This window comes from Ptychodera flava, chromosome 7, assembly GCF_041260155.1.
Source record: "Ptychodera flava strain L36383 chromosome 7, AS_Pfla_20210202, whole genome shotgun sequence".
Lineage (NCBI taxonomy): Eukaryota > Metazoa > Hemichordata > Enteropneusta > Ptychoderidae > Ptychodera > Ptychodera flava.
The window spans coordinates 35,541,351-35,549,519 of NC_091934.1; positions in this window are offsets into that span (position 1 = coordinate 35,541,351).

Genomic DNA, 8,169 nt, shown 5'->3' on the forward strand with positions numbered 1-8,169 from the left:
GGAATGGAGAGTTTCTCAACACAGCTCCAACCACAATCTTTTGTGTCTGACACATCTTCTCCTATCTTTTAAGTTTTCCTCACCTATTCTGAACGCATTTTAATTATAACATTTTCATTTTCTGGTATCACTTGTAATTTAGACCTTTGGGAGTCACACACCTGTCAGGTGGGAATGGAGAGTTTCTCAACACAGCTCCAACCACATATTTTGTGTCTGACACATCTTCTCCTATCTTTTAAGCTTTCCTCACCTATTCTAAACCCCTTTCAATTATTACATTTGAATTTTGTTCTATCACTTGTAATTTAGACCTTTGGGAGTCACACACCTGTCATGTGGGAATGGAGAGTTTCTCAACACAGCTCCAACCACAATCTTTTGTGTCTGACACATCTTCTCCTATCTTTTAAGTTTTCCTCACCTATTCTGAACGCATTTTAATTATAACATTTTCATTTTCTGGTATCACTTGTAATTTAGACCTTTGGGAGTCACACACCTGTCATGTGGGAATGGAGAGTTTCTCAACACAGCCCCAACCACAATATTTTGTGTCTGACACATCTTCTCCTATCTTTTAAGCTTTCCTCACCTATTCTAAACCCCTTTCAATTATTACATTTGAATTTTGTCGTAACCACTTGTAATTTAGACCTTTGGGAGTCACACACCTGTCATGTGGGAATGGAGAGTTTCTCAACACAGCTCCAACCACAATCTTTTGTGTCTGACACATCTTCTCCTATCTTTTAAGTTTTCCTCACCTATTCTGAACGCATTTTAATTATAACATTTTCATTTTCTGGTATCACTTGTAATTTAGACCTTTGGGAGTCACACACCTGTCACGTGGGAATGGAGAGTTTCTCAACACAGCTCCAACCACATATTTTGTGTCTGACACATCTTCTCCTATCTTTTAAGCTTTCCTCACCTATTCTAAACCCCTTTCAATTATTACATTTGAATTTTGTTCTATCACTTGTAATTTAGACCTTTGGGAGTCACACACCTGTCATGTGGGAATGGAGAGTTTCTCAACACAGCTCCAACCACAATATTTTGTGTCTGACACATCTTTTCCTATCTTTTAAGTTTTCCTGACCTATTTGAAACCCTTTTTTATTATTGCACTTGAATTTTGTTCTATCACTTGGAATTTAGACCTTTGGGAGTCACACACCTGTCATGTGGGAATGGAGAGTTTCTCAACACAGCTCCAACCACAATATTTTGTGTCTGACACATCTTCTCCTACCTTTTAAGTTTTCCTGACCTATTTGAAACCCTTTTTATTATTGCACTTGAATTTTGTTCTATCACTTGGAATTTAGACCTTTGGGAGTCACACACCTGTCATGTGGGAATGGAGAGTTTCTCAACACAGCTCCAACCACAATATTTTGTGTCTGACACATCTTTCCTATCTTTTAAGTTTTCCTGACCTATTCTAAACCCTTTTTATTATTGCACTTGAATTTTGTTCTATCACTTGTAATTTAGACCTTTGGGAGTCACACACCTGTCACGTGGGAATGGAGAGTTTCTCAACACAGCTCCAACCACAATATTTTGTGTCTGACACATCTTCTCCTATCTTTTAAGTTTTCCTCACCTATTCTGAACCCTTTTTAATTATTACAATTTTATTTTCTGGTATCACTTGTAATTTAGACCTTTGGGAGTCACACACCTGTCACGTGGGAATGGAGAGTTTCTCAACACAGACCCAACCACAATATTGTGTGTCTGACACATCTTCTCCTATCTTTTAAGTTTTCCTCACCTATTCTGAACCCATTTTAATTATAACATTTGAATTTTGTTCTATCACTTGTAATTTAGACCTTTGGGAGTCACACACCTGTCACGTGGGAATGGAGAGTTTCTCAACACAGCTCCAACCACATATTTTGTGTCTGACACATCTTCTCCTATCTTTTAAGCTTTCCTCACCTATTCTAAACCCCTTTCAATTATTACATTTGAATTTTGTTCTATCACTTGTAATTTAGACCTTTGGGAGTCACACACCTGTCATGTGGGAATGGAGAGTTTCTCAACACAGCTCCAACCACAATATTTTGTGTCTGACACATCTTCTCCTATCTTTTAAGTTTTCCTGACCTATTTGAAACCCTTTTTTATTATTGCACTTGAATTTTGTTCTATCACTTGGAATTTAGACCTTTGGGAGTCACACACCTGTCATGTGGGAATGGAGAGTTTCTCAACACAGCTCCAACCACAATATTTTGTGTCTGACACATCTTTCCTATCTTTTAAGTTTTCCTGACCTATTCTAAACCCTTTTTTATTATTGCACTTGAATTTTGTTCTATCACTTGTAATTTAGACCTTTGGGAGTCACACACCTGTCATGTGGGAATGGAGAGTTTCTCAACACAGCTCCAACCACAATATTTTGTGTCTGACACATCTCTTCTCCTATCTTTTAAGTTTTCCTCACCTATTCTGAACCCTTTTTAATTATTACAATTTTATTTTCTGGTATCACTTGTAATTTAGACCTTTGTGAGTCACACCTGTCACGTGGGAATGGAGAGTTTCTCAACACAGACCCAACCACAATATTTTGTGTCTGACACATCTTCTCCTATCTTTTAAGTTTTCCTCACCTATTCTGAACCCATTTTAATTATAACATTTGAATTTTGTTCTATCACTTGTAATTTAGACCTTTGGGAGTCACACACCTGTCACGTGGGAATGGAGAGTTTCTCATCACAGCTCCAACCACATATTTGTGTCTGACACATCTTCTCCTATCTTTTAAGCTTTCCTCACCTATTCTAAACCCCTTTCAATTATTACATTTGAATTTTGTTCTATCACTTGGAATTTAGACCTTTGGGAGTCGCACACCTGTCATGTGGGAATGGAGAGTTTCTCAACACAGCTCCAACCACAATATTTTGTGTCTGACACATCTTCTCCTATCTTTTAAGTTTTCCTGACCTATTTGAAACCCTTTTTTATTATTGCACTTGAATTTTGTTCTATCACTTGGAATTTAGACCTTTGGGAGTCACACACCTGTCATGTGGGAATGGAGAGTTTCTCAACACAGCTCCAACCACAATATTTTGTGTCTGACACATCTTTCCTATCTTTTAAGTTTTTCTGACCTATTCTAAACCCTTTTTTATTATTGCACTTGAATTTTGTTCTATCACTTGTAATTTAGACCTTTGGGAGTCACACACCTGTCAGGTGGGAATGGAACACAGCTCCAACCACAATATTTTGTGTCTGACACATCTTCTCCTATCTTTTAAGTTTTCCTCACCTATTCTGAACCCTTTTTAATTATTACAATTTTATTTTCTGGTATCACTTGTAATTTAGACCTTTGGGAGTCACACCTGTCACGTGGGAATGGAAAGTTTCTCAACACAGACCCAACCACAATATTTTTGTCTGACACATCTTCTCCTATCTTTTAAGTTTTCCTCACCTATTCTGAACGCATTTTAATTATAACATTTGAATTTTGTTCTATCACTTGTAATTTAGACCTTTGGGAGTCACACACCTGTCACGTGGGAATGGAGAGTTTCTCATCACAGCTCCAACCACATATTTTGTGTCTGACACATCTTCTCCTATCTTTTAAGCTTCCTCACCTATTCTAAACCCCTTTCAATTATTACATTTGAATTTTGTTCTATCACTTGGAATTTAGACCTTTGGAGTCGCACACCTGTCATGTGGGAATGGAGAGTTTTTCAACACAGCTCCAACCACAATATTTTGTGTCTGACACATCTTTTCCACCTTTTAAGTTTTCCTGACCTATTTGAAACCCTTTTTATTATTGCACTTGAATTTTGTTCTATCACTTGGAATTTAGACCTTTGGGAGTCACACACCTGTCATGTGGGAATGGAGAGTTCTCAACCACAGCTCCAACCACAATATTTTGTGTCTGACACATCTTTCCTATCTTTTCAGTTTTTCTGACCTATTCTAAACCCTTTTTTATTATTGCACTTGAATTTTGTTCTATCACTTGTAATTTAGACCTTTGGGAGTCACACACCTGTCAGGTGGGAATGGAGAGTTTCTCAACACAGCTCCAACCACAATATTTTGTGTCTGACCATCTTTTCCTACCTTTTAAGTTTTCCTGACCTATTTGAAACCCTTTTTTATTATTGCACTTGAATTTTGTTCTATCACTTGTAATTTAGACCTTTGGGAGTCACACACCTGTCAGGTGGAATGGAGAGTTTCTCAACACAGCTCCAACCACAATCTTTTGTGTCTGACACATCTTCTCCTATCTTTTAAGTTTTCCTCACCTATTCTGAATCCTTTTTAATTATTACAATTTTATTTTCTGGTATCACTTGTAATTTAGACCTTTGGGAGTCACACCTGTCAGGTGGGAACGGAGAGTCTCAACATATCTCCAGCCACTATAATGCTGTGACTTATTCTTGATGTCCTACTTATATGTTTTTGTGAGCTATTCTGAACCAGCTTCAACAATCAATTTGGAATTTTAGTTATCTCTTGACATTTGGAGCTGTCGGAGTCACACACCTATCACATCGGAATGGAGACTCTCAACACTTCTCCAAACACTATAATGTTGTAACTCATCAATTTTCTCCTTCATTTTATGTTTTTATGAGCTATTCAAAACAAGTTTGAGCAATGACATTGGAATTTTATCTGTATTGCTATTTGGCCCTGGGTCGGAGTCATACACCTGTCACGTGGGAATGGAGTCTCTCTCATACCACATAAAACCTCATAATGACCATCATCCTTGCCACTTATACCAAAACTTTCACAAACAGTGCATGAATCTCTTGTAACAATACTCACAGCAATCATGTAGATAGCAAGATAATGGGAATTTTAACATTCAGTCAATTTTAAATTCTGTGAGCAATAAGAAATAATGATGATGTAACTTAGTCTATTATGCACTCACTAAACATATTTCCTGAACAGCTGATGTGTTGTAAGAGTATTTTGAAGAGACATTGATTTGAGAAAGTCATAATGCATTTTATCATACACTTTAACACCTCTTACCATCCCCCGTCAAAACATCAGATTTTCATTGTTGCAAAACACTACACAGGTATATTAAGTTGTTTTGCTATGTTTTTCTTTTTGTACTCAGATTTGCAGTTGACTATGTAGACGAGGTACTTTGCAAAGAAGCAGTTGTCTTGTGTCAAGAAGGAAAGGCATAAGCCTGAAGATGCAGACATTAGCTTTGTATAGTAATAGAGATTTTGCACATATTAGGGTTGGGTGAAAAGTTTTGAGCCTAACTATGAAGGAGCAATGCCAGATCAATGAAGCTTGGTTTGAATATATTTCAACTCTTCAGATGACAACCTAGAAAAGGGACAAAATATCAATGGAGAGAACTATTCTAACCTGTTGAGGGAGTTTCGGGAGGCTGACAAAAATACGACGAGGGAAAGTTGAGAAAAGGTGTCTTGTTCCATCTGGACAATGCTCCACCTCACAAGTCAGTCATTGACATGGCAACAGTGCATGACTGCGGCTTCAAACTCATTCTACGTGCCACCATACTCTCCTGACCTAGCACCCTCAGACTTTCATCTCTTCCCCCACATGAAGAAATAGTTAGCTGAAAAGCATTTTGTGTTTTTAAGGCATTTTTTGTCATTTTTGGTCAAAAATCTTTTTCATAAAACAATAATTTTCATAGCTTTGATATTTAGTATACAGGTTCAAAGAGGTTATCAACATGTAATATATTCAATATATGATAAAATGTACAATTTTATAATTTTGGAGCAATATTTGCCATTTTGGGTTAAAAAATTGTGTTTCTAAAATCCTGCTTGTCTGATAGCTTTGATATTTGGTATACAGGTTCCTATGGTCATGCTTGTGTGATATATTGACATTGTGATGAAATCTTCTATTTTATATTTTGACACAAGTTTTACCATTTTTTGTCAAAACTTTGTTTCGCAAAAGTTACTCATCTGATAGCATTTTTGTCAAACTGCCTGAATAAGTGTCCACCTAGTGTCAGAGACGGATTGCAAAGACACTGTATAAATGACAGTTTTCTAGGCCTGCTACTGATGAATGTCTGTGTAAATATGGATCTGTAATGAAACATTCTTCTGTCATAACAATACATGGTATTGCCAAGGGACCTCTGCACTCAGTATATATTTGGTGTTATGCTATGTACGTCCTCTATACTGTCCATGCCTAAAGTAGCTACAGACCCTATGTTTCATTGTTCTCCTTGTGTAACGGTACTTCTAGTCTGTTTGTACATCACTGTATTTACACAAAATAAATACAACCTGAAAACTCCTGCATGGTAAGCCATGACAATGTTGTATTACCTATGTGGTCCAGTATTTTCAAATAGCTCAGACGTAGTACACTCTGACTCAAAATATTTAGCTATGAAGTATTTCACATGTACTTACATATTTGCTCTGCTTCAAATGCATGATTGACATAGCTACGTCTAGAACACTACAGTATGTATTCACAAAATGGGAACACGATTAGAAACAAGAAGTGACATACATGTGAAACACAAAGATCAGTTCTAAAGAGAACAAGTGATTGATCTTCATGAAACTTGTGGAAAGAGCATTGGTTGCACTGAACTGTTAGCAGAACAGGAAACAGGCAAGCTGTGTAATTGAGGAGTGTCATGAATGTCAAATGCAATTATCGTCTAGGCTGTAAATGATTAAACAGGGAAACTCAAGCAAATTGCTAAAACTCTACCAGATTTTGTTGAAACTTTGTATGCAGGTTCTTTATGGTGATTCCAGTCACATTTGTTCAACTTGTGGTTACAGTTTGGAAATTGTCTTATGTATTTAGGATCTGTTTGTCCCATTGCTATGGAAGTTGAAATGCATGTTCCTAAAGATGACCTCCAGTATCTAAGTTGGAGACCTTATTTGCTTTTGTCATTCTTTTTTTTTCTGGTTTAAATATTTCTTGAATGGACCAATTGAAACAGAATGTGAGCTTGACGGTATTTTTTATCATTGCGCTGGGTGACCCATTTGTTGTTTGATTTTATAATACTGTCCATGTAGCTGTAGCTGAATTTGACCTTATTTCTTTTGAGAACTTTTGTAATTTGCAATCCTTACATATATGTTATTTACAATATATATATATATATATATATATATATATATATATATATATATATATATATGCATGCATGCATGTCCATCCACTTCAAAAACCTACCATCTTAGTATTTGATGTACAGGAGTGGAGATAAGAATTGGTTCCAATGACAATTTCAGTGCCAAAATATACAAATGAAAGGGGAAGTTCACCAAGGATGATTTTGACAGTGGACATATTATTATAAGTGATTCAGTGTTTATGCAAGGATACTCAGTATAAACAAAAGTTACGTAAATACTTGCCTGGTTTAAGCGTGGGTGAGTGGAAGATGGTGCCTTCCATATCACATAATGCAAACTCCAAGCTTGGAGCTTTTTTCATGATTCAAATTACATGGGCAACTTCATATACTATTTCTATTGGTTATTGTAAAAAAATCTGTGAGTTATAAATGGCGAAAAAAGCTTTCACGGGGTAAATGACTACAAAGTTAGCACATATTTAAAAATCATTCTTGGTGAATTTCCCCTTTCATTAAAAAAGTAAAAAAGTAAAAAAACAGCAAATAGCTAAAACTCTGTAACCACAGACCAGCTTTGGTTGAGACTTGGTATGCAGGTTCTTTAAGGTGACAAGTCACTTTTGTTAAAATTGTAGTTAAATTTTGATAGTTGTAGTTTTGTGCAATTTTCAAGTTTTTTGTCAAAAATATTCTTCCCAGTGATTTGAAATTTTGAAGACATGGGGCTAGTTTCTGTCATATATATTAAAATTGTGGTTAAATTTTCATAAATTTTATATAGTATATGAAACATATTTACCATCTACCATTATCTTTTGTTCAAAAAATCATTTTCTCCAAAAAGTTTTTGTCAGATGCGGCTTCGAAACATGTGTGCTTGATTCTGGGATTGTCTTCTGTCTTAGTTCTTAAAATCGTAGTAAAATTTTCATCTTTGTATTTTTGGGCAATCTTTCGCATTTGTGGTCAAAAAGTAATTTTCTCTGATTTAATGATTTAATGAT